General features: G+C 49.8%; 1 long non-coding RNA gene across 1 annotated transcript; it reads left to right on the top strand.

Annotated features, from left to right (window-relative positions):
* The first annotated feature begins 2,112 nt into the window (after nucleotides 1-2,112).
* LOC114791804 (uncharacterized) lies at nucleotides 2,113-7,479 on the top strand. The gene is made up of 3 exons (XR_003750042.1): nucleotides 2,113-2,199; nucleotides 6,880-7,049; nucleotides 7,340-7,479. It is a non-coding gene; the product is annotated as an uncharacterized LOC114791804 (long non-coding RNA).
* Nucleotides 7,480-25,810: the final 18,331 nt, after the last annotated feature.

Here is a 25,810-nt window from a genome sequence, read left to right as displayed (position 1 = left end):
GGGTCCCGTTTTAATTTGTTTAAGCTTCATTTCACCTGGTGGTTTCCACCAAGGTTCCAAGGATCTTCTTCACAAGCAGGAGAATGCGACACAAATGGTCAGAGAATTTTACGAACGCGGCATGATAAATTACTGCTCCTTACCTGAATGGAGTCATTGCTTAGCTACTCACTGTATTGTGAAGGAGCAGCAGACATCATTTGACTGTTTATTATATTTGATTGTGTTTGTCAGGTCTTGTCTCAACATTGATGCATTAAGACTCTTTAGGTAAAACACCTTACAGGCCTCTTCAGGAGAACCGAGCGATGCCTCAGGGAAAGCTAGGAGGCTGTACAGTTATCTCCCGTGGTGTAACTCTAAACTATACAACCTACTACCTCATCCTGGGAGCATGCAGCAGAGGACGCTGGAAGGGCCCTGAGCACACCCATCCTCAGAGGGTTTCAATGAGGACAATACCTGCCCACTTCTTCTGTGGTTGGGGGAAATTAAACCACCGGCGTGGCGGTGCGTGGCGGTGCGCTGGACCTGCAGACACATACCTATAGACACGAGCTTGTGCCGGCATTCATCACAAGTTCGGATCTACGGGTTTGTGGCAGCTGGCACTTCAAGTCCGCGTCGAAGCTGGGCTCAAAGCAGCCCGTGTTCCCAAGCAAATCGGACCGTGCAGCGAAACAAACACAACTTCAACGAACAACTTCAAATGAGCCAAAAAAACGAAGAAAAATACATAAATCACATTTTTACATCGCCACAGCAACCAACTCCTGCGCGGTCATATTACAGAACTCCGTGGTGTTCTGCAGTCTCCATGTTGCGGTGCACAAGGTCCCCCAACGCTCTGTGTGGCGTGGCAACCGTTCAAATGGTGTACTGCAGTGAGGGTGTCGTTGCTATTCACCTGCACTGCCCCGCACACACTACTGCCTCAGTGGCTCCACCCCTTATGTACAAAACCACGGCACGGCAGAGCCCACATTTTCGGCAATGCTACCTTCGGTGGATCAATGCAGCGATTATTTTTACACCTCAGATGTGTCCTAAAATTACACAAGCGGTGATAAATCTGAGTTTTCTATTCATATCATATTTACTCAGAATATTGACGGTTAAAACGATAAAGGTTGTTTTGAAAGGACGCGACCTGAATAGCAAATTCTGATCAAAATTAATCCGCTGCAGCTAATGCTAGAGGCTAAAACAAAACTTTAGTAAAATAAAATGTTGAAAATTTTTGCAAAAATCATCTACACATTCTAGCACAGGCTGCAGTCAATGGTAGTAATTGGAAAAAGCAAAAAGTAAAAAATGATAATATTACCCGACGTGGAGGTCCGCAGATGTGCACTGCAGCAAGGACTCGTCCCAGAAGGGCAGGGATGCCAACGCAACACCAGCATGCAACAAGCTGATCCCAGGCATGCGCCACTCCCTCCACAATTTTACCAAACATCGCCAGCACAACATTGAGCAGCTTGTTCCAAGCACTGCCGTGAACGACGACAGCGTCGCTGTGCTAATATTACAGTGCTAATCTTTAGAACTGTTTATAACAGCGAATATTAAATTCTTGCCATTTTTTTTTTTTGGGGGGGGGGACGAGTTTAAGGTGTGCGTGCAGAAATATCTAAATGTTGCTTACAGGATGCATGTTTAATGTGAAATAAAATTTGAAATATATGCTAATGCGCTTACGCCTGCGCTCAACGTGCCAAACGTCACGGGTAGTGACAGCAAAAATGGCATAAAAACGCAGAAATGCACCCCTTCGCTGCGCCCAGCCGCTACCTTTAGCCGCTTCCCTCATGGAATTGGTGCAACTTAGCAACGTGCTGGCCGGCCGTCCAGAGAAACGGTAACGTGTCCGGGTCCATCAATTTTAACACTGGAGAGTGGAGGGCAGTCCAGACCCACGGCGAACAGCCAGCGGTTCGTTTGTCTCAGCGATCTGGGTGATGTCGGGGCGGGCGCCGCCAAAACGTACAAGTGAAGCGCAGCCAGCGAGACGCCTTTTCGGGGTGTGCCGAATTCAGAAAACGGGTGCTGGAGAGGGGACGGTCGGAGGAGAGGGAGCAAGAAAAAGACACCATACCAGCGGGCCAGTATCGCAGAAGCTGGCGACCGGCGCTGCGTCCGCGACAGGGCGGTCGGTCCTCACCTGCGATCAAAATGGAGTCAGGCTTGAGGGACGGGGTAGGCCGATTCCACGTAAATAAAAGGCAAAAAAAGAAAAGAGAAAAAAAAGTAGAATAACCCATAATGAAGAGCCCTGGAGGAAGACAGGAGAGGGCACATTAGAACAGAACACAGGCGCTTACCGCTCCAATTCAACACCCTGAACCGTCCGTCGTGTCCGTACACGAATTAAGCTACGGCCGAGAGCGGTGTTCCTGAACTAAAGAGGACCGCGCCGTCGCGCCGAGCCACCGACCAAAAGTGCCTAAAAGACGGCGTCCTCCCTTCTTCCCTGGGCGCTTTCGACCCTCCCGCCCGGCCGTCCCGTGCACGCTTTACCGTTAGGCGAAAACCCCCCGAAACAGGTCTGAAGAAAGCCTCCGTGGGAGAGAGGGAGCAGGCGGAAAGGTCGAACGCGGTCGAGGAGGAGGTTCTGCTCTGCCCTGGCTACAGAGAAAGTGGAATTTGTGACCATGCGAAGGAAAGGGTGGTGTTTTTTTTTTTTTTTTTTTTTTTTTTTTTGGCGCTTCGCTGTGCTCTGGTTTTTTGGATCCCAGCAGGGTCCTTGGCTGCGGTTCTGACTCTCCTTAGCGGTGCCAAATTTTTGGACGTTTCCTTTTTGTCTTAAAACTCCCATGAATGCAACTAGACAAGGGGGACGACAGGAAAAAAAAAAAGGAAGAGCGTCTGAAAAATTAAGATGAAAAATAGAGCTAAAGTTCGTGACGAAGGAAGGAGAGAGCGAGGGAGGGAGCAAGCAAGAGAGAGAGAGAGAGAGAGCACAAGGCAGAAAGAAAGAATAGGAGCCTAACGGCAGAGTTACAAAAAGAACTGAACACTCAAAAGAGAAGTGAAGACTGAAAAGGGTTGCTTTCACACCGGATTTCTTTCTCTGCAAACATGCCATGTCTCCCTGCACCAGCAGCGCAGATCTCTCCTCTGCCGCTCCCTCCGAGTCTCTGTCCAATCCACGCCACGTAGCGAGAGAGCGAGGAGAGAGAGAGAGAGAGAGAGAGAGAGAGAGAAAGCAGACGTTTTTTTTTTTTTTTTTAACCTCCTTCAAAATGGCCGAGGCCATGGATGAGCAGAAGGAACGAGAGAGAGAGAGAGAGAGAGAGAGAGAGAGACAGAAAAAGAGTCGGGGGGGGGAAAGTGGCCGTATAAAACAACGGGAAGGGGGGTCCCTACCTCTACTGACCTGCGATCCCGCTCTTCGCCTCTCCCGTCCACGCCAGATGAAAGTGCCGGCTCTGCCCGGCAATGACCTCTCGCGCCCGGCACGCAGTGGCACGATGCCCGCTGGTTTTTTTTTTTTAAAGGTTAGCGCCGTCCCGTGTGTCGACGGCTCGTCTATCCCTTTAGCCTGATGATATGTTTGTCTAATTCGGTCCCTGACTCAATCTGTCCAACCCCCTGTCCACGTCTGTCGCAGCCTAAGTCAGTCAGTTGGTCATTCTGTCTGGCTGTGGAACGTGTTCCTGACCCCTGAGACCCAAACATCTCATCCCACCGGCAGCCATCTGTCCGTCTGTCTGATGTCTCTCAAACACGGCCAGTGTCCAGACCAGACCGTAACTCCCACACGCAAAGTAGCGCCACGCTAGCTTTCACCGCTCAGTATCTTGCCGCGTTTTTCGCAGGGGCCAAGTGTCGTCGGCGGACGCCGCGCAGCCCGGCGTGGAATTTGACCGAAAGGCCGGGATCTGGTGCCGCCGGCGTGTCCCCTCCACGCTGCCGGAGAGCGGCGGGTGAGGTGGCCGGGGGGGGGGCTCGTCTTCGACTACACAGACGCCGCAGTCCTGGTGCGGCAGCCGCGCGTTTCACCCCGGCGGGGCTCCGGCACGCCGCACTCCTCCCCGGCTCCTCAACTTGCGTCTCGAACGCGGCATCGCTTGTCCAACGTCCAACGCGTCAGAAGAAATCAATTAAAAGAACCAAAAAAAAGAAGATACGTTGATATTCATGTCATGAATCGTGACTGCGGTCCTGCTGTTCCATTATAAGAGACTCAAAGCTCAAATCTCGAAAACGAACACAAAAGAAGACGACGAGACTGAGTTTGGGTTTTTTTTACGTTGTCTCTGTCTCTGTCTCGTCTCGTCCTGCCCAAATCGAATCTCAATGAGCGGGTCTGACTCTCGGCCAAGCCCTCTTGTCCCTGTGCCCATGTGGCCATGCCAACGTGTGGGAGTGGGGCCCCCAACAGACGGGGTGAACAAAGGGGGCAACAGGACACGGGCACACCCCTGAGAAACAAAGTGACGGGCGAACGAGACACAAAGGAAGAAAGGAAGGCGGAAAGAAAGAAAGAAGGGTTCAATCGCCACATGACCTCACCGACCAACCAATGGGGTGAGCTCAGTCTGCTGCAAAGTTCAAGCCGAAAAGCGGAAGCCTCCCCGACGTATTTAGTGGACGTCACAAACACAAGGCCGTCCCTCGCAGGCCAAACCGTCCCGATACTCCACGGTCGGACGAAAGACGGCTCTCCGGCCGGCTTACGTGACTTACCGACAGAGTCTCTCTCTGTGCACAAAAGCAGGGCTTGGCGGCGACTCCCGAGTGTCGGGTCCGGCGCGGCGCTGTCACGTTCGCGGTTAAAAAAAACAAAACAAAAACCAGGCAGCCGGAGAGAAAAGGCGACAACATTGAGTCCGAGAGAGTCTGCAGTCATCTGCAAGGCATCGAAAGCCCCGCTCGGCTAAGCAGCTGCCTGCTCAACGAACAAATGACAAGTAACATCTGCTTGTAGGACGGCCAAGATCCGCTCCGGATCGGCCCGGGCGTCGGTGCTTTTATTTCGGCTCGCTCGCCCACTCTCGAACCGGGAGATGGGGATGAAGGTACAGACGTAGGGAAAAAAAAAAAAAAAGTGGGGAAAGGAAGAAGGGCGAGACGAAGACTATTCCCCGCTGTAGGACACAGCTGCTCGCTGATTCTTTGAACGGTACCGAAGGGAGTGGCCGTTTGGAGCAGCAGCGATAGTGAAATCTGAGCCGCTGAAAGAAACCGAACGCCGCGCATCCAGCACCACCGCCGCTCTGCAACCTGAATATTTTGCTCCAAACTCAAACGTTTCATTCCGAGACGTCGATAAGAAAAAAAAACCTCCAGTCACCTCCAGTCTGAAAGTGCTTTCCAGAATGTTTCTTGCTGTTACGAGAATGCTGACATGCCGCCTGGTCATGTGCCGTGTGAACCCAGGAGCGGGATTATTATGCAAAATTATTGTTGAGTAACGCAACGCGCCTGCACTTCTTTACATTATATAGTATGAGAGTTGTACAAGAGCCGAACAGTTGTCCTTGACAAACGGGAAAATTAAATGGTTGACCTGAGTTTCTAAATCAATCCACACTGGGGTTCTAATACTTGATATTACATGAAATCTGATCAATGATAAAAATTGATGCCGTCAATGGAAAAAAAAAAAAAAAAACCGCAACAAGGAACAGATTTTACAGGAAGAAAAAAAAAAAAAACAGTCCAAGCTGTTTACCCTCAACCAGCATCAGGGCTTGTTTAGGCTTGGTAGAGTAACCGTAGAACGGCCAGGAATCTGTGGAATATGAGTTCAACATGAAATCCACGGGATACTTCTTTTTCTGTGTCCGTTCAAATGGAACTATGGTCTTTCATTTCGTTCACTTTTTATTCGTGTGCACTACGCAGCATTTACCTGAGAGCAGGAGTAGATGTTAGCCCTGGATGGACGAAATGACCACCTGATGACATATGCATGCATATGTGACGTGGTGCATGAAAGCCCTGTCGTTTTGACTCCTGTTTTTTTTCTCTTGGCCAGTCTACATAGAGACAATTGCTCACAACATCTGAAAACTCAGACGAGACGAGAATGTCCGATGACGCGGTGTTAAAATATTCCTGTCAGCATGTTTTTCACCAGCGTGTCTTCGGTGCTTTAGTATTCAGACGAGTTTATACTCCCTGCACAGGACGAGGAGCTGCGCTGCTGGGATTAGGACTGGGAATAGCATTCCTTGAGTCACTGATTCGGGACCTGCACTCATGAACATTTCCATAAGTTCCCAAAAATAATGTCAGAAAAAAAAAAAAAAAAAAGTTTTATCAGAGCTTTGATGCACTCCAGTGCCACTTTCTATGGTTCGAGCAAAGTGCTGTTAAACAATATAATTCAGTTTTTTAAAATGCTATGGTTTTAATAGGCTAACATTTTGAACCAGGGGAAGAAGGGGTCTGGGCACAATGCACAGCTATGATTTATATACCTATTTCATAAAATGCTGTGTACTCGATACTGCTAATGGTAATATCCATCCAGCCACAGGCCAATTCCTGTATTTGTGTATGATTTTTTAATTTTTAAAAAGTGTATGCCTAGTGGGGGTCTGAAAGGCCCATCTCCTTACATACTGGAAAAAAACATATAGTTACTACCAATTCATTTAATTTCATGCTGTGACATTCTTTTCCGTTGATCTTAAGTTTGATTGAAGTGGGAATATAAAATATAACCAGAGATATTACCATTCAAAATGGTTCTAAAAAAAAAAAAGTATTAAATATAATTCCAACAATTATCACAAGTGTTGCAGTTGGTGAAAATACACACGAATATGAATAAATAGAAAAAAAAATGTTTTTTTTTTCTGGCCGAGTTTGCTTTTTCTCACCCTCTTTCTCTCTCTCTGATATTCCCCTCATGTATGACTGCAGCACCCTTCTCTCCTCTATTAATCTGCCCCTCAGACAGGCTGTGTCACGCCGTCGCACCTCACACCCAACACACTAACAGGCCAGCAGGCCAAAGGCCGGCGGGGAGACGGGAAAAAGACGCCCAGATGTCTCACACGCTGCACTAAAACTGGGAATATCAGGAATACCAGGTATATAGTGCATCAAATGAAAACTCACACAACCTAAAACTATCACAGATTTTGCAATTAAATAGTAATAATTCAAAAATTGGGTAAAATCTCCTATGAGAGAAAACAAAGACATTTGTTTAATATTTTCCATAATGAAATTTGATTGTACAATAAATTATACCCTAACAGTATTATGCATTTTTTACAATTTTTATACAACTTCTCTTTAAAATGTTAAGGTATAAGACAAACATTACATTCAAGCAAAAAACAGAAATCCAGCAAGAAAAATCCCGTTCTGTTCACAGGGTGCCTTGGAATGGACATTTGCCCAATAACCACACCGACAGATCCATGGGAAAAGACGCGGCCTTAAATGCCAGCAGTGTTGTGTCCCAGCAACCAGCTACCCCTCTGCTACGGGGCCGGGGCTGCAGCCGCACCCGATAATAAAATAAAAGAGGGCACCCGTAACTGAAAAGCAGCCGAGCGGGAATTAAAGAGGTTTCAAAGCAACCACTTTCTAGCAATAAAGATTTTTTTTTTTTTTTACTGGAGATATAATATAATAATAATAACATAATGGATATATTTAATGGATCCTTAATTTCCTTTTTTCTTATATCTTGTTAATTCTCTTAACAGCCACATATTCATTGCTTAACTTATTTATGAAACAGATCCTTTCATAAGCCTCATATTCTATTAGATCGTAATGCAGGGCATATAATTAAAATGCATTATAATGCATGATAAGCAGCTTGCAATGGGCAATCACGTTGTATTTCCATATTTAGTAATAATTAAAAGAAAAAAGAAAAAAACAACAGCAACAAAGAAAACAATGGCGAGATGACACGCTGCTGCTACCTCATTTTCTTCAGCCTCCTGAAAGGAAAAAACCAAGAGCACCACTAATAAGATTAGGGGGAAGCAGGAGAGGAAGAAAAAGCATAAATAAACGGAAAACGGGGCGGTAAAACGGGGCAGGATTTATCAGAGTCCCGTTGGGGCATCAGGCCAAGTGCACGCATCAGACCCAGAGAGGAGCCGGAGGCCGGAGGAGAGGAGGAGCTGCCGCGTCGGAGGAAGGAGACGCTAATTACTATATTAATCACACTTTCGTTCCGATTCGTCTCCAGCAACCGACGCGCTCGTGCTAATCGCTGACGCGGCGCTGCCAAGCGGCCGATATTAACACATCTCGCCTGACAGCCAGGCAGGAGACCCGCGGGCGCGGCGACGCCGCGATGAAGAAGTGCGGATTTACAGTGAAATTAGACTGACTAATGCCTCTAATCTGGCCAAGAACGCCACACAGGACGGAGGAGGAGAGGGGAGGCGGAGGGGGACGGGGACGGTATAGACTCAGGACCCAGAACCGGGACAGACACAGGGACTTTCATGGCAAAGGCCACTTTGCCACGCTGGTATCGAACGGCAAGACTGCCTGACTGCAGCCGGTCAGTGGGAAAGGGGGTGCGGTCGGTCAACGGCACTTCCCACGCCAGGCTCGGCCGCGGACCACGAAATGCTACCGATCGGGGGGGGGGGTCCGTTCCCTTCTCACTTTAACAGAGGGCTCGGGTTTGTTTTAAATTGGACTGATAGACTTTGGGTAAAAGCGGCCCTCTTTCCCTCCCTCCCGTTCCTTCTATCTCCATCTATTCCACTTTCTTCTGCTCTTTACTTCCACTCCTGCTCTTCAAGACGGCCCCTTTTACCAGACCGCCACCCCCCTTCTCTCTCTCTCTCTCTCTCTCGCCTTCGTTCTCTGCCCCTCATTCTCTCAGTTTAATTTACAGACCCTCCGGAGGAGGAGGAGGAGGAGGAGGAGGACGGGCGGACGGGCGCCATGGTTACCTGGCGTCCTGCCATCTCATTACACCGCCAATTGATTCTGGAACGCCGCCACGTCCGTTACCCCCCCCCACCCACCTCCCGCCTCCTCCCGGCCCCTGCTAACCGGCTTCCCAGCATGCACCTGTGTCTGTCTGCAGTACGGGACGGACGCAGGAGTGTGTGTGTGTGTGTGTCCCCCCCCCCCCCCGACAATGAATTCCTGCAGAAATGCGACGCACGCTCTCGAACGGCGGCGATCGGGCCGCTCGGAAATCTGCTGAGTCACGCACGACACCAGACACCTCGCCACCTCCGCCTGTCCCGCTGGGTCAGGGTGACCCCGATGGTGCTGGGCACCGTGCCCCATGGCACTCAGTCTGGCCTGTTCGCACAGAAAAAGGGAAAAAGAAAAAACGCCTTCGGCGCGCCGCGAGGTCCGAACCTGCGTCCATTATTTGTCCCCTTGTCCGCTTCTCCATTCGAGGCGAAATTCCGGCAATTTCATTATCCTTCCAGAGCACGCTGTACAACCGCGATGACGGAGCAAAATTAAACGCCCTGCACTAATATTCCTTCTGATGGCTCTGCAAGCACCTTCTCTTTTACCGTATTATTACTTTTGTGGGGTTTTTTTTATTTTTACTTCTGGTGACAGAATCCATTTGAAACTCCAGGATCATAATCTCTCGGCAGATTAAGGTGACTGATGCGGTCCTTCAGTGAGCGTTGTGCAAGCAGCCTGAACGCGAGCGTGCGACAAACGAACCCTGTGTATCGGACCGCGGTTAAAATAACGTAAGCGGTAACACATCTGTGGGTCCGATCGCGGTGGATCTCGGCGGCCTCTTGCATCCCTAGCGGACGCAGCGCGAACGCCGGGCCGGGTCTGGTGTCTCGCTCTGGTTTGAGTTTCTCCGCTTCCAGAGAGAGAGGGGTGGGGGGGCTGATCTGGGCCTCCCCACACTGGGGCCCCTTTCCCGGGGCGGCGCGGGTTGTTTAAGGACACGGTGAACCGGGCCACCCGATACTGGAGATGGGGCCTCGGCAAGGGGGGCAGCGACGGAGCGGACCTCGACAAGGAGAGCGGCAGGAATCGCGAGGGGGGTGGGGGTCACTGGCAGAAAAAAGGGGATTGGTCAGTACAGAGGAGGTCTGGGGTTTGCCAGAAAAAAAAAGAACGAAGGGCCAGAGAGAAATGGAGAGAGAGGGATGCAGAAATGATGGCGACATGGGAATATTATTAAGTAAAAATGCAAACCTCAGACGAAAATGTTATACCATAACCGTCAACAACGACATATTCTAAATATAAAATATTTAATGCATGTAAAGGCTAATAACATGTTAATTACACATGCTATAAACATGCGATCTGATGAGAATCCTGTTTTTCGTATTCAACGTTCGCTTTCTTTTAGTTTTTTTTCCTCTCTGAACGGCTTTGAAAACTGAAGTCTGAGGAGACTGGAGTCTGGTCCATCCCACCCGAGCAGGCCCATGAATGCCCTCCCTGTGAGGCCTCCTCGCTTTCTCCTGTCTCCCTCCCTCTCTCTCACACACACACACACACACACACACCCCGCTGTACAGGGATGCCTGAGCAGTGAGGTAAGAGGGCACTACACCTCAGTGAACCAGAGAACACACACACACACATTTCTGTCTTCTTCACTCAGCCGCCCAATATACACTCACAATTAAAGAGCACACACACACACACACACACACAGGTCTATAGGGAGACACACAAATTGTCTTCATCACCCTCACAAATCCTCACACACAGAATGAATCATGCCGTGATGAAAAGCTGGTCTTTTCAGAGTGAACTCTCTGACCCCTCCCTCACATGGAGGAGCCCATTCTCTTTATCGGCCCCTTACAGATTTCCTTTCAGACGAAGGCCCATTTACCCGAACCCGGTTACAGCGAATTCTGCAGCCCATTGTCCCGCACGAGTAGCTACAGTACTCCGTAATATGGGTTATAGCGAGTGATGGGGTGCCACAGGCCATAATACTAGCTGGTCGTCGCTACTGGCAACAGGTAGCATTGCAGTCAGCTGTAATCCATCGATCCAACTTACTTATAGCGAATATCACATTCCAAAGTGCTAGATACCTCTACACACGAGCTACATGCCCTGCCATGCCCCCCACCACCAGCCAGAGTGAGTGTCGCCTCCCTGCCCTGTTTTAATGCCCCTGTCCAACTGCCAGCCACTGACGTATTCTGTACATAGACATTATGGTCATTATGGTGAACATATTTAATTATCATATTTGAAAAAAATATATATTTTTTTTAAAACATATAAATGATAGTATGCATAGTGAACAATATATTTAATTTTACTCCTGCGCATTCAGTGTTAAGTAATTTGGGATTTTGTGTAATAACAAAACATTATTTTGCAAGTTGATCAAGGGATTTCATTTGATATGTAAGTCTCAATTTCCTACAAAATGTCAGTTATACTGACATGGTTCTCATGCCTCGTAATGTTATATATAATGAAATCAACAGTTGATGGTTCCCCCTCATTGCTGCCTACTGGAGCAACTATTGTTCACAATCTATTATTCCAATCTATTATTCAATCATTAGGGGAAAAAGGCATGCTTGGTTATGTATAAAGACACGTAAACCATACACAATTGCATAAATTATGGCAGGTAATAACCCAGAAACGGTTCTTCTCTCTGTGGTCTTACACTTTGCATTTACATTTATGCCGTGAGTGACAGAGAATAATTAGGTTATGTGTTCTTTGTTTCCTGCTCTGATGCTCTGACAGGAATAAAGAAAAAAAAAAAAAAAGAAATAATAAATGAATAAATAAACAAACAGCTGTGAAAACAGGCAGGAGGCAGCCATAATTAGGAAAACTGCCCTGAATTGTTGGCCTGATATTCAAAAACTATTTCATAAATCAGGAAAAAAAACACGAATAATAGCTGCTACACTCCACTCGGAGCCACCTCCGTTTTAAAAGCCACCGCACCTGTACAGCGCCGCCGAGATCTGATTGGCTGTGGCCGGCGATAAGCTAGTAGAGTCAATTCGGAATGAGGTCCTGCTGTGACCAGACACAGACCTCATAGCCCTAATGGCGCCGCTTCTACATAAAGGGCTCAGCGAAACAGCGAAACGATGGATTCAAAACAGGAAATTTACTGGAATGCGCAGCACCATTTGCGCACATCTACCCACCATAGCACGGGAGCGGTGACCCAAAAGCCCAGAGTCACAAACGAGCGCTCTGTCCCTGGCCCGGCAACAAAAAAAAAACCCCGAGAAGGAGCGCAGACGGCGAGAAGACGTATTTAGCGCGTCGGCTGATTCGATTTGCTGCATGACTAAGTCAAGTCATCCAATCCACTAGACAGGTTCTCAATTGACCTTTCACCCAATAGTGACACTGCTGTCCACCAGTGTGTCCAAATCATGTCTGTGTGTTTACACGCTTCCTTCTGCAAACGTACGGAAGATATAATACAGATGTAATTCTCGACAACACTATAGAGCCTTTAAAAATCCCAGGTCAGTTAAAACATTAGCATATCGGATGTGAAGTGATTGTCACATGTGATACACAGCAGCACAGCACACGGTGCACACAGTGAAATTTGTCCTCTGTATTTAACCATCACCCTGAGTGAGCAGTGGGCAGCCATGACAGGCGCTTTGCTCAGTGGCACCTTGGCGGATCGGGATTCGAACCGGCAACCTTCTGACAATGGGGCCGCTTCCTTAACCGCTAGGCCACCACTGCCCCATATATCTATGACATGTCATTTATAAAAGGTTTGAAGCTTGTCTTTTTTGCCTTGTTTAATTCATTTTTTTTATATAAAGTTGTTCGGCAAGATCATTCCCGACATCGATGACGAGCAGTGTGACGAATGCGGTGGTTGCGCCAAGCCAGAGATTTTGGGAGGACTGGCACAGTCCTGTGAAATTCCCTGATGGATTAATGCCGACCTCGAGACGTGCGGAGCCCCACCCACCAAAGAGGAAACTTTCGCCGGGGCGGGTGGGTGTGGCCGCGCCCGCCACGGAGCTCTGGCCTCTCCACTCTGGCTGGTGACTCATGGCCACAGTGAGCAGGAGAGAGAGTGACCGGCATGGCACTGTTCACCACGACTGGACGGGCACGTATTTGGGCCACGTGTTGAGGATGTGGCCATACCGCAGTCGCTGTGGCGCGCTTCCTCTGCGGCCATCTTGTTTATTGGTGACTCACCCCGTCAATCAACCATTAGGCGGGAAAAAAATCAATTAAGTGGGCCATTCAGATCCCACCCATTTGATTTTATCCGGCAGACAATCGGCCTTGAGTCATATCCTTTAATGTAAGACACACACACACACACACACACACACACACGCACACACACACACGCCTAATCCTTCACCCTGAGTCATACACACACGCTTCACAGACTCATTCATAAAGTATGCCTGAAACGCAGATCGTACCGTGCCCTTTCTGACAGACCAGAGACAAATGGCCAACGCTCACCACCACGACCTCACCATAATCGTAACCGCACATACCCACACGAGTCCCCCCCCGACACACACATACTGCCGAGGGCCGCATCACTGCTAAAGAATCCTCGTGAAACTTTTTTGGACTCCACTTTATTAGCACTTAATGAACACTCAATTAACACTTTCTTTCTGTGCCGTAGTAAGTCATAAAACACGCACACACACACACACACACTCTTGGTTCACGGGAGGGACAGCGCTACTCCCAGACAGAGACTCACATGGACGGCTGAACGTTAGGAGGCCGGAAGAGAAAATTATTATTTGTGCGCGGGCGGGAAAAAATAACTCGGTTCTAAGACAACCAATTGGAAATAATTCACGCTAAGAGGAGAATGTACGTTTCCACGCTGGAGAGCCTGACGTCAAGACGGATCGCCGAGAAGTGAATCACTGTTCATTCAAGTTGCTGAACCCATTGCACTGGGTCACATGTTCTCCATGTACAAGTTTTGTAGAAATCAAGCAGTCTGTACCGGGGCTATGTTTTCCTGGTGCTATGTAAGATTTAGGCTAACGTCACATTGGCCCGTCAGAACGCTGATCTGCATCTTGGTGCAGGTAGTGGGAGACAGGACAATGAAGCATACAGAAATAAGGTGTGTTAGAGCTGTCAATTGAACCTACAGGCTCCTCCCTCTTTTAAAATTTATTAAAAAAAAAAAAACATTCAAATGAATCTAGTGTAAGTGTAAAGTGAAGTGATTGTCACAAGTGATGCACAGCAGCACAGCACATGGTGCACAGTGCTGCACAGTGAAATGTGTCCTCTGCATTTAACCCATCACCCTGAGTGAGCAGTGGGCAGCCATGACAGGCACCCGGGGAGCAGTGTGTGGGGACGGTGCTTTGCTCAGTGGCACCTCAGTGGTACCTTGACGGATCGGGATTCGAACCGGCAACCTTCTGATTACGGGGCCGCTTCCTTAACCGCTAGGCCACCACTGCCAAACTGCCAATCTACTGAGCTCCAGCAATGATTACTTGCCAACAAAAAGTACTCCAAAATCCGCACAAATAGCAAGCAGTCCAGTAAATCCAGACAAACACAAATGCTGTGAACACACCCCATGCACTATGCCTTATAAGGCACCGTGAAAAATGGCCTGTAGTCTTTAAAAAAAATAAAATAATAATAATAATTCCAAAAGAGTTCCTGCTCCAGTATTTATTATCTTTCTAGTATTACTGAGCATACGGCCAATGCCGTACTGCCATGTAAATAGTTTATGATTCTTGGCAGAAACGTACACGCACGCACCTCTCCTCTATGGCGGCGCGTCGCGGGCCGCGCCAGGTGAGAGCGCCGCGATGCGCGTCGCTCGCCGCGCGGGGGAACAATCAGAAAGCACGCAAAGTATGCGGCTTCCAGCCTGGGGTGGCTTTGAACGGCGCTTAAAAGAATAATAAGGCAATATTAAAAAAAGCCCATGCCAGACGGGAACAAAGCGCGGGGCCGTTCCAGGAAGCGAGTGGGGAGGTTACGCGCCGAACAACGGCCAGAAGGGGAGCGTTCCGAAATCAAAAGGGAGCGGGGAGGGGAAAAGCGGCCGAACGCGGTCACAACTTTCCAAATTTTTTGCGAGGCGTCCATAATAGAACAACAGTTTCGTTCCAGTGTGCGTTCGTGGTCGAGGTGCTGAAGAACATTCAGAGAGTCCACGACATTTACATTTACATTTACAGCATTTATCAGACGCCCTTATCCAGAGCGACTTACAATCAGTAGTTACAGGGACAGTCTCCCTGGAGCAATTTAGGGTTAAGTGTCTTGCTCAGGGACACAATGGTAGTAAGTGGGGATTCGAACCCAGGTCTTCTGGTTCATAGGCGAGTGTGTTACCCGCTAGGCTACTACCACCCTGGAGGCTACTACCTCCAATGCAGATTGGAGAGACGGAGACATTCGTTTCCTGGGATCCTGATGAATATTACTAAAAACCTTCAGATATCCCCTTCAGATAAAAAAGTCCCACAGTTTATAGCCGCCGGTGGGGTGACGTTATTCATTTGCCGATGAAGCTGTTGCACGCGTGGGTGAACGCCGGCGGACCCAGTTAATCGCTTCTCCGGCATCCATCCCTCTCGCTGTACGTGTAATTGCTTTCAGCCCTATAGAGCCGGCGGGTTTATTTGAAAAGCGGCGTCCGGGGCGCCGCTCGCCGAGCTGCTAATCTATCCTCCGAGCGAGCAGGGAGGCGAGCTTGGGTTTCTGTTTACACCAGCGTGCCGGCGGAGAGCACACAAAGCATCGGATTCGGCCAAACTTTATTTATAAGATTGGCCGAGTGTTTAAAGGCGGTTGCCCGGAGCGCTGTTTACGTGGCCGCGCCTTCTCGGGTTACATATGGAGGGCGGAGCCGCTGGGCCCGAGGCCTCGGGACGTTAAAGCTGAAGTGTGTGCACTGGGCGCTGCGAGTGCTTCGCATTTCACACGTAAAAAAAAAAAACTAAAAATTTTTTTAAATTATTGTCCCTTACACAGCAGCACAGCACACGGTGCACACAGTGAAATTTGTCCTCTGCATTTAACCCATCACCCTGAGTGAGCAGTGGGCAGCCATGACAGGCGCCCGGGGAGCAGTGTGTGGGGACGGTGCTTTGCTCAGTGGCACCTCAGTGGCACCTTGGCGGACCGGCAACCTTCTGATTACGGGGCCGCGTCCTTAACCGCCAGGCCAACCACTGCTCCAACGTTCCTGCGTTCAGGTGTACGTTCACACACTCGGGGGTGCGGCAACGCGTCCACATTCTCCCCCCTGCAGCGATGAAATGATACATCGGTGATCTCCATCCGTCCATTACACTGCTTCATTGTTCACGAGCACAGTAGGGGTAACACACACACACACACACACACACACACAGATCCGGAAACATGCGCAGGAGGTCTGGACCAGGGACCAGCATAAGTGGCGAACACGCTCGTTCTGTCATTCACACAGAGCATGCATGAACTCGGCATGTCAGTCATTCAGAAACACGCCTGAAAATGGCAACGTTCACACACCCACACACACACACACACACACACACACACGGACGCGCCTTCTCCCCCGGGTGTCCTGTAACCTCCACCCATGTGAATGACTAACAGGTTCCAAGCCGCCCCTCGGCGAGTTGAAGGGAGGAATTTCCTCAACAAAGGGAACCTGTCACATCACCGGCATCCAATGGGACCGGTGATACCCCAAATCCGGGTGTCCCCCGGAGTCTGGACTGTCCAATGGGAGTGGTCCCTCCACCGTTTGGCACAACAGGCCTGTCTCTGTACTAATGGCTTTACACACACACACACACACACACACACTCATACACACACACATACACACACTCTAAAGCAGAACACATGAAAGGCCAGATGCAAGCGTCGCATGTGATGACGCAGCGGCACACCGACAGTCGGAGAGCGACGGAGGACGGCGTGTGTCTCAGACAGCAGGCGCTTGCCTCTGGCCTATTTCTACCCCTCTTGATGCCGCGAGTGTGAGTGGGACGGCTCGAGACAGCGCGTTTAGGGGACGAGTGAGCGCGTGTGCTCTGGAGACGGCGGCCCCCCTCAGGACGCGTGGCGAGGGGACGGACGACGGGCAAACGGAGGTGTGCGGCGGAGTCGTGGCAGAATGGAGGGGCGGCCGTTTGACCTGACGAGCTCCGAGCAGAAAGTGGGCGGAGTCAGAAGCGCCCCGAGACGCGCTGGTGCTGCGTCTCCCACGCGCTGTCGCTGTTGATTTGTCCCTCCGGGCGTGGTGTGAAGTCATGTGTAAATATTCCTCCCCTCTCCGCCTCTGCCTGGTTGTGTTGCCGCGCCTCGTTGTGGTGTGAAATCGCGGTTGTAAATAAATGATGTTGTTTGCACGGTGCATTCACCAGTGCGTGCATGGCTGCGGCGCGGGTGCACGCGCATGAGCGTGCACTTTGGCGTCTGCCGGCCTGTTGTGAGCTCGCGACGGGGACAAGCGGCCGCTCTGCGAGTTGGGGACATTTCAACCAGATCGATACCGGCGGCAGTTAATCCATCTGACTGGAAGATTCCCTCCGAAAATAAAAGCCCAGCTCTGCACCAATCGGTGCCAAGTCTCCCCCTCCCAACTGCTGATCTCTGCCCGCCTCTCTCCCCCCTCTGGCCACGCCCGCCCTGCTTGCCGTGGCGCGGTGGCTGAGTCACGATTGGCCGAGAACTTGTCTCGAACCACTCCAGCCGCGAGCGGTTTTTGCACTGCCAGTGGTGCTCTAGCAGCAGGGGGCGGGAGCTACATGACGCGGAGGCGGGTGAGGGGTGGGGGGGGGGGGCATCTGGGCACCCCGCCTCAGTCGCGTCCCAGGCGGATGGGCGGCCCGCTTGCCCGAACGGGACCGGATTGAGCCGGACGGGCCCGGTCCCTTACAGGTGGAGGATTTCAGGATGGGGCCTGACAGGAAGTCAGCTCCGGCGCTGAGTCACGAGTCCCCACCCACCCGTTCCAGATGTGCACGCTCGTCACCAGCGGCGAACCCGCAGCTATTATCTGATGGCGGCTTTGTTCGTTTGTCCCCGCTTGTTGCAACGACGCTCGCGCTGTGTCGAGTCCTGTCCGAAATCACGGATCCCTCAAACTTCCCAGCCGCCGAATCACATCACATGACTTGAGCGAAGGAAAATGAGCTGGTGACACACACACACACACACACACACACGTGTCTCGTGGCATGCGGCGAGGAGACGAAGCCACTCCCTTCATCAGACCACTTCCTCTCCCTCGCTCTGTGTGCGCGAGTCGGCCATCGCCTCCGCGAAGGGGGCATCACCGGGTCACACTCTCAACTAGCGCACCGGTGGGGGGCGTTTTAAACAGCTGCTGCCGGGCGCGTGCGAGGCGGCGGCGTGCAGACCACTGCCACCTGCAGGTGGATCTGGGTACTGTCCGACTGGCGCGCAGCACACTCACCCGGGGGGGGGGGGGGGCGTCCGCCCGGTCCCGCGGGTAGCGGCGGACGCCGAGGGTACCCGTGGGGCGGTCAGGGCTGTCCGCGCGTCCGCCTGTCTGTCCCGGTCAGTCCTCTTCCTCCCTGCCTTTGTTTAAGCCGCACTCTCCCTCTCCCTCTCCCTCTCTCCAGCTGTGTTCGCCACTCCCTCTGTCCTCAAATGCCCTACCGGCCCATTTGCCTCATTTCATTACGTATTCTGCTGTGTGAGTGAGTGTGTGTGTGAGTGTGTGTGTGTGTGTCTCCGGTTCTCTCTTCCTCTACTGCTGTGGCTCTGCCCCCTGTCATTCTGTCATTTCTACCCCCCCCCCCTCCTTTCTTTCATTAGCCCCCCCAACCCAACACTCTCCCTCTCTATCTCTAGTTTTCTCTCTCTCCTTGATGGAGCGAGGGTGGGGAATATCTGCATTGGTTGCCATGGCACCAGACAGCTCCCTTTCTGCTCTGGCACATGAGTAAATGTGTGTGTGTGTGTGTGTGTGTGTGTGTGTGATAGCGCAACAGAAAAATGCTTGCATTTCCACGTGCGAATGAGACTGCGCAGCCCTGCATGTGTGTGTGTGTGTGTGTGTGTTATTCCGGTGGCATGTTTCTCAGCCAACATCCTCTTTCAGGACAAGGTGACAAAGTAATTAGCATCCTGCCATTTGGGTCAGAATGACTCTTTCGCAAATCAGCTTTAATTAAAAGTCACGATATCCTGGTCTGCAGGGCCCTTCTGTGCACTTCCTGCGGCCGGCAGACGAGCCAACTTAATCACGTTTACTCCGCATATGATCTGAATTCATTCGTCTGATCATCGGAGATGGTCAACAAGAGCACCTGGGCCGATTTAGTGGGTGTTAGCCCCTAATCTTTACTGAAAAGTGCCAAATTTGATATTATTATTTAAAATAATCGAAAATAGGATTTGCCCCCCCCTTTCATCAATCCCTCTCTGTGAGTGTGTGTACGTGTGTGTGAACACTTCTACTCCTGGAGGCTCCAACAGGGGGCAGCATTGACACAAAAGGGAAGATTCAGAAAGAAAAAAACCTTGTTACGAATCCCCGGTGGCTGCCTCCCACCGCTAGAGACCAGGCCTGGCAGCAACACGCAGGCCTCGACTGTCTTAAAAGGACACGGAACAACGGTGACCAAACGCACGCCACCTCCTCAGCGGAGGCCCTACAAGTCGACAGTTAACGGGCTCGCTTCACGGCGCCGTGTGCGTGCGAGAGAGGAAACTCACATCTTGGCAAGTTGGTCCACGGTCCAGACGTGGCGGCAGGCGAGCAGCCGTCGCCTCCGAGTCGCCGGGGACGGAGGGGTGAGGTGGCACGTTCCGCTCGCACCCTGAGAAGAGAAGAGAGCAAAGCACGGGGCCTTCAGACGCAACTAGGACATTTTCAGGAGGACCGCTCTCGCTCCGTATAAGCAGGAACGTGAGTACGTTCCTTGTGCAGCGGTGGGCCCTAACGCGTCCCCGCCGAGTCTCCGTCTGCAAGGAGCCGCACAGATGGAACATGCGCCCGGGCTGTCACACGCAGAACGCGCAGGGGCGAGGGCCTCGGCGAGGGGCCCGCCGGGTTCCGGTGGGCACGACTCTCCACCAAGTTAAACAAAAGGGCCCCCGGCGCGGGTCGGCTAGATAAACACACTTCCCTGAGAAAACACGGACACGGTTACACTCCAGACCTCCACTGTACCCACCGCGTCCGCACACGCGGGGCGCTGGTCACTTACGGCTGTGGCTTTTTCCCCTCTGAGAGAGAGAGAGAGAGAGAGAGAGAGAGAGAGAGCGGCGCAGCAGCCACCAGCGAGACGAAAACAAAGGAGGCTTTCATAGTCATTTCTCTGTCCGTATCTCTTTCTCTCTCTCACACACACACACACACACACACACACACACACTCCCATGCCTCCATGTTGGACAGATTACTGCCTAGCAGCATAACAAGGCAGGTTTTGTTTACGGCGTTCCAAATTAGAATGCTGAAACACATACGCTCTAAACGGGGACTGATGTACTAATGTCAAAAATATCAATACACTCGCACATAAACATATGCATGGCGTACCACACGCACGCACACACACACACACACACACACACACAGATTGGCAGGCTGAGAGTGTTTTCTCATGGCGTTGCCCGGCCGATCCATGCTGTGCTGTGTCGTGTAAACAGACTACACTCCCAAGGAACGCTGTACCCAATGACCTGCGTTCTGCAACAGTGCAGCGAGTTCAGCCTCACGCGCACACACACACACACACACACACACAGGTCTCCAGGGGAGGAAACATACATGCCTCCTTCATCTGATAACGCGGTACGTAAAAACACACATGCAAACGCGCGCGGACACACGTATGTAAAAACCAGTTAAAGCCAGTCTGCTTCTCTCAGATCCTGACGTGTCTCACACACACACACACACACACCTGATGAGATACATTTCTCAATACGTAGCCTGTGTATTTATCTAAACACGTATGCCACGGCAACACAAGAAATGCACTTAACACACACACTTACACATACACACACACATCCCTAAGGGCGGAAATTCTAGAGGACATTTGAGACATTCTCCAGGGTTCCTCTCTACTGTGCATCTGTCAATGGAACAGTGTGTGCCGTCCTGAGGCACAACACACACATATGCTTCTGTCTGACTGCACACACACACACACACACACACAAACACAGGCAAACAGTGTGTCCCTATAAGTCGTTATGCAACGTCCTGCACCTATAGAATGAATGCAGCCACATGAAGGGCTGTATGGAGTGTTTATGTAGACAAATGTCCACATGTGCACCTATGCAGTCAAAAAAGGGCGCAACACAAACTGTACAACAACGCTTGCACAACAATCACACAACACAAACCAGAGCCGACAGAGCCAAGCACCATCGCTCACCATCTGTGTGCATTTCTCTCGGGGCGTGAAGGGACAAGATGGACGTTTTGAGAGCAGGATTGAGGGAAGGGGAGGGAAATTAAGAAGGATACGATTTCTCTTTCACAGCGATGGTCTTGGAGATGAAAAATGCGGAGGAGAAGACCTCCAGACTGACCAGCAAAGAGACCAAAAACATGCTGAGAATAACTCAAGAAATGACTTATAATAACATAAAATACAACAGATTCCTGGGATTAAATATTAAAATTGTTATTTGAATATTTAAATATCCAATCACAGCATTTGTTTCCTTATCTGATAGAAAATATACCTTTTAATTTTTGTAAAAGTCAATGTATATTTTTGGCCTTTTTGTGGCATATAAATATATGCAATTCTAAAATATGTTGTGTATTGTAAGTGTAAAACATCGAAAGGACTTCGCTTTTAGATGGTAACTGAATTCAAATTCACCTGAGTGGTCATTTGAATAGTGAAATTTTTTCAAATGCACATCTCTACTAAATGTGTGTGTGTGTGTGTGTGTGTGTGAGTGTGTGTTTGTGTTTCTGCTGTCGCCTGAGGGCACAGAGTTCAGGGATTTATGACGTACTGCCTCATATATAATTACCTGACGGGTGGGCAGACCAGTGCTGGAGTGACGAAAATGACCGACTAATGGCCCACACACGCACACACACACACACACACAAACTTCTCGCCAGCACGTATCCATACACACACTGTTAATCTTCCTCGGCCCGGCCGCGCTGTGTCAGGCTCGGAGCGGAGTTATGGAGCGCCTGTCCAATCGCATGCCTCCAGCCCATAAACCGCGCTGCTCTGACGCACCTCCGTCCCGGTGTTTAGTGTGTAAGTGGGTTGTGTGAGACTCGGGGCCCCTCGGGGCCTGCAGTTGGGGGCCAGCTGAGCCTCAGTCGCTGTTTGTTTTTCCTGCCGGGGTACATGGACCAGGCCTCCAGGCCTGGAAAAGCATCCCCATTTCCTGAGGGAGAGTGACTCGGCATTCCTGCTTAACTTCCTGCTCACGTTCTCTCACTCTTTCGGTCTCACACACACACACACACACACACACACACACACACGCGCACGCACACGCATACAGAGCTGGTTGGTTACGCTGAGCCTGAACCCAAACTGCATTGTCTTTATTCGTGTATGCGAAGTACATTCAGATGGTCGGCTGACGAACCCATTAACACACCTCTGCAGTCGGGACCATGCTTACCCTGGTGCACCCATCGCTCTGGAACAGCGTCAGCCTGGACCCATCAGACCACGTGACCTTTTTCCATTGATCCAGCACCCGAGGAATTAATGGTAGTTGGCTTTCCTGAGACCACACAGCTGTTTAGATTCAAACCTCCCGGTTCTACTTGCATGATGCATGTAGAAATGATTCATTTCATTATTTGAAAGGTCTGTGAGTTCAAAGTTTAAATTATCTCTGACCACCTGCCCTTCCAAATAAAAAAAAAATGCTTGTTTATTATTTCTAAGTAATTGAACGATTCATCAGTAAAATGCCCATTTGATCATATCCAGGAACTTTTTTGGCAGGGCAGCATACTTTATATCCAAGGGGATGTGGAAAAATCTGGTAATTCTGCATATCAGATCAGTTCATCAGGAATTCAGACGGTGTAGGTAAATCCATAAAGCTTAGCAAGCGCAATTGGTAAAAGAGGTGTGTGTGTGTGTGTGTGTTAAGGCGTGTGTGTTTCTCATCACATGAGTGTGTGTGTGAATGTTCAGCTTGAACAGTTTGAATGTTTCTCTTCGTCTGTAAGCGTAGAGGTCAATCGAGGGTCACCTGAATGTTCGGCCTGCGTGCCCCTCGACCCGTCCTTCCCTTCACTCTTCATCCTGTCTGCACGGTCGTGACCCCTCGTGACCCCGGGACGCTTCCTGCTTTTCCACTCGGCCGTCCATCTAACAACAGGGCCGTTTTTTTTTCTCTTCCTCTCCGTCCATCACCAGCCGCTGAAAGGAGGCCAACAGTAATCCGCCCAGCCTCCCAAAGCTACGCCGGTAACCATGGAAACCGCAGACCAACACGAGGGATACTGAAAGCAGCACCGGGCTGGATTTAGCGGGAACTATTTCCGAGGCTTCGGGCACCTACAAGTGCGCCGCTATCAGACGTTACGCACCAGGCTATTTCTGAGGTCCGGGCAGCGGCTCCGGTTGCGCGGCCGAGATAAACATCAATCTTTGGCCGCCGTCGCCAAGAGAACAGCGGCGCAGTATTTTTAAACTAGTGGGTCAGACTGAGCCCCGGGCACGTCGGTCTGTGCAACTCGAACGGTGTCGGAGATAAAAACTCGCGGGTGTGTGCCGGACGTCGGGCCTTTTCGTCTAATCCTCGTGCCTCCGCAGCACCACGGGCCCCGTCGCCAGCTGCCGCATCCGAACCCCACACCCCTGCAGGGCCGCCGGACGGTTCGGCGTAAGCCGGATCTGCGCGCGTGTACAGATAAGACGTCGAGAGCTGAAATGCTGACACAAATACGACTTTATGTACATCGTAATCTCGACGAATCCTGCCCATTCCACGCCGGGCGGAGACCCTCCGCTACCTGTTTATTTTCCTGGCCCCCTCCCGACCTGTCGCTCCCCGGCTACACCCCTCTGCTTATTTTTCCATCGCGCACATGTGTGCACGCTTGCACGTGTGTAGCCCGTGAGCGACGATGGGTCGAGTCGTGTTCCAGAAAGAGGGACAATGAGGACAACGCATCCAGGCGGCGTCAAAGAATATATTTCAGAATAAGTGTGGAGAGACTGAATATGCTTTAATGAGCATCTCATCCTATAAAGCCAGATCTAGATGATTACTGAAGGCTAGTGGATTTATTGATTTCTTAAGGTGACACAACGAAATGCGTCCTCTGCATTTAACCCATCACCATGACAGGCGCCCGGGGAGCAGTGTGTGGGGACGGTGCTTTGCTCAGTGGCACCTTGGCGCCGAACCGGCAACCTTCTGTTTACAGGTCCACTTCCTTACCTGCTAGGCCAACTACTGCCCCACGGTTTCAGGTTTTATTAATAATTTACATGTGGCGTTAACCATCAGCATCTCTTCATCCTGTATTCTGTATCCTGTATAATAAAGATCTAGTGGTCATACTTGTAGACACACACATAACTATTGTAACTATTGATGAGACAAGGTAATGTAATTACTATCTAAGAAATGTTTTTTAAGACCAAAACTAAATCTTTTAGCGTTTTTAAAGTCTTCAACTGGTTAGCGGAAACAAAATCACATTACTTTTGCTGAGATTTGGCTCTTGTTAAAACAGGGACATGTGCACACACACACACACACACACACACACACACACACACACACACACAATGCTGGAATTCACCACAGATTCCAGAAAAATATTCCTATAAACCTAGTTGTTAGTGAGGAATGCAAGAGGGAACATAAAACCCCAGATCTGTATACACTGCAGTCTGCGTTTAAACTGCGGAGTGAACACATTTCATTCTGTAATTTAATTTCCTTTAATCGACTGGAATTCCTTCAGTGTGGCTGCTGGTTAAAAGTGTGTTAAAACTGACTTTCCATGCACAGGTTGTTCTAGTCCACTTTAATCCCTTTACTTTTCCTTTCTTAATGTTAATTAAGAATAAGATGTTTGTAATTAATACAGTATTTAATTGTTTTAGTAAAATCTTTTAATCTTCTAATCTAATCTAATCTAGTGTTGTCAGTTACTGTGGATCAGACAGGATTTCTATATAAAATACGTAATGCAAATCCAGATCTGAATGTCCTTAATTGAAAATAAGATATAACTCTGCGCTCTCCACTAGCAGAACATGCACATATAACAGAATAATACTTACATTACACAACATCTGTAATCATCTGCACTATATATAAGATGTTGTTAACATCAGTGTTTACTTGAGCACACGCCACTAATGGGATGTTTGACTTATAGCTAATTTTATGAAATTAATAAATTAAATGAAACAGTTTTAAATGAATGCTAAAATTTTATTACAGCTCCATACATCATTTTGAATATATACATATTGAAGTGTTCCGGACATGTGGAACCTAATTAGGGTATATTGTTTAAGGGACATAATGGCTTTATTTATCCATCCTGGCACTCACGAGCCACGTGACCTACGACCTACTGATCTATGCACTAATCAGATTCCAAAACAACATCTGGAGATGAAACTAGACCTCGGCTCCTCAGGTGTGGTTTGAACCCCTTCAGATGTTGTGTCATGGTCCTTTAAGACTTGAGCTGCTTCACGGCCTTCCCAAGACCACACACACACACACACACACACACACACAAGCAGTATCAGATATTACCTGGACACCTGTCACATGTTGTTCTCTCAGACATGTGTATCGTGTGTCACATGTACCACCTGGGCTACTGTCACATAACTGTCACCCAGACAGCTGGTGTGTGTCTAGTGTGTAAGTAAGTAAGTTAAATCTGTACCTGTTTGCATTTGAT

The sequence above is a fragment of the Denticeps clupeoides genome, chromosome 6 (assembly GCF_900700375.1).
Source record: "Denticeps clupeoides chromosome 6, fDenClu1.1, whole genome shotgun sequence".
In the NCBI taxonomy this organism is placed as follows: Eukaryota; Metazoa; Chordata; class Actinopteri; order Clupeiformes; family Denticipitidae; genus Denticeps; species Denticeps clupeoides.
Note: the sequence above shows the minus strand (reverse complement) of the source record. Positions and strands in the feature narration are given on the sequence as shown.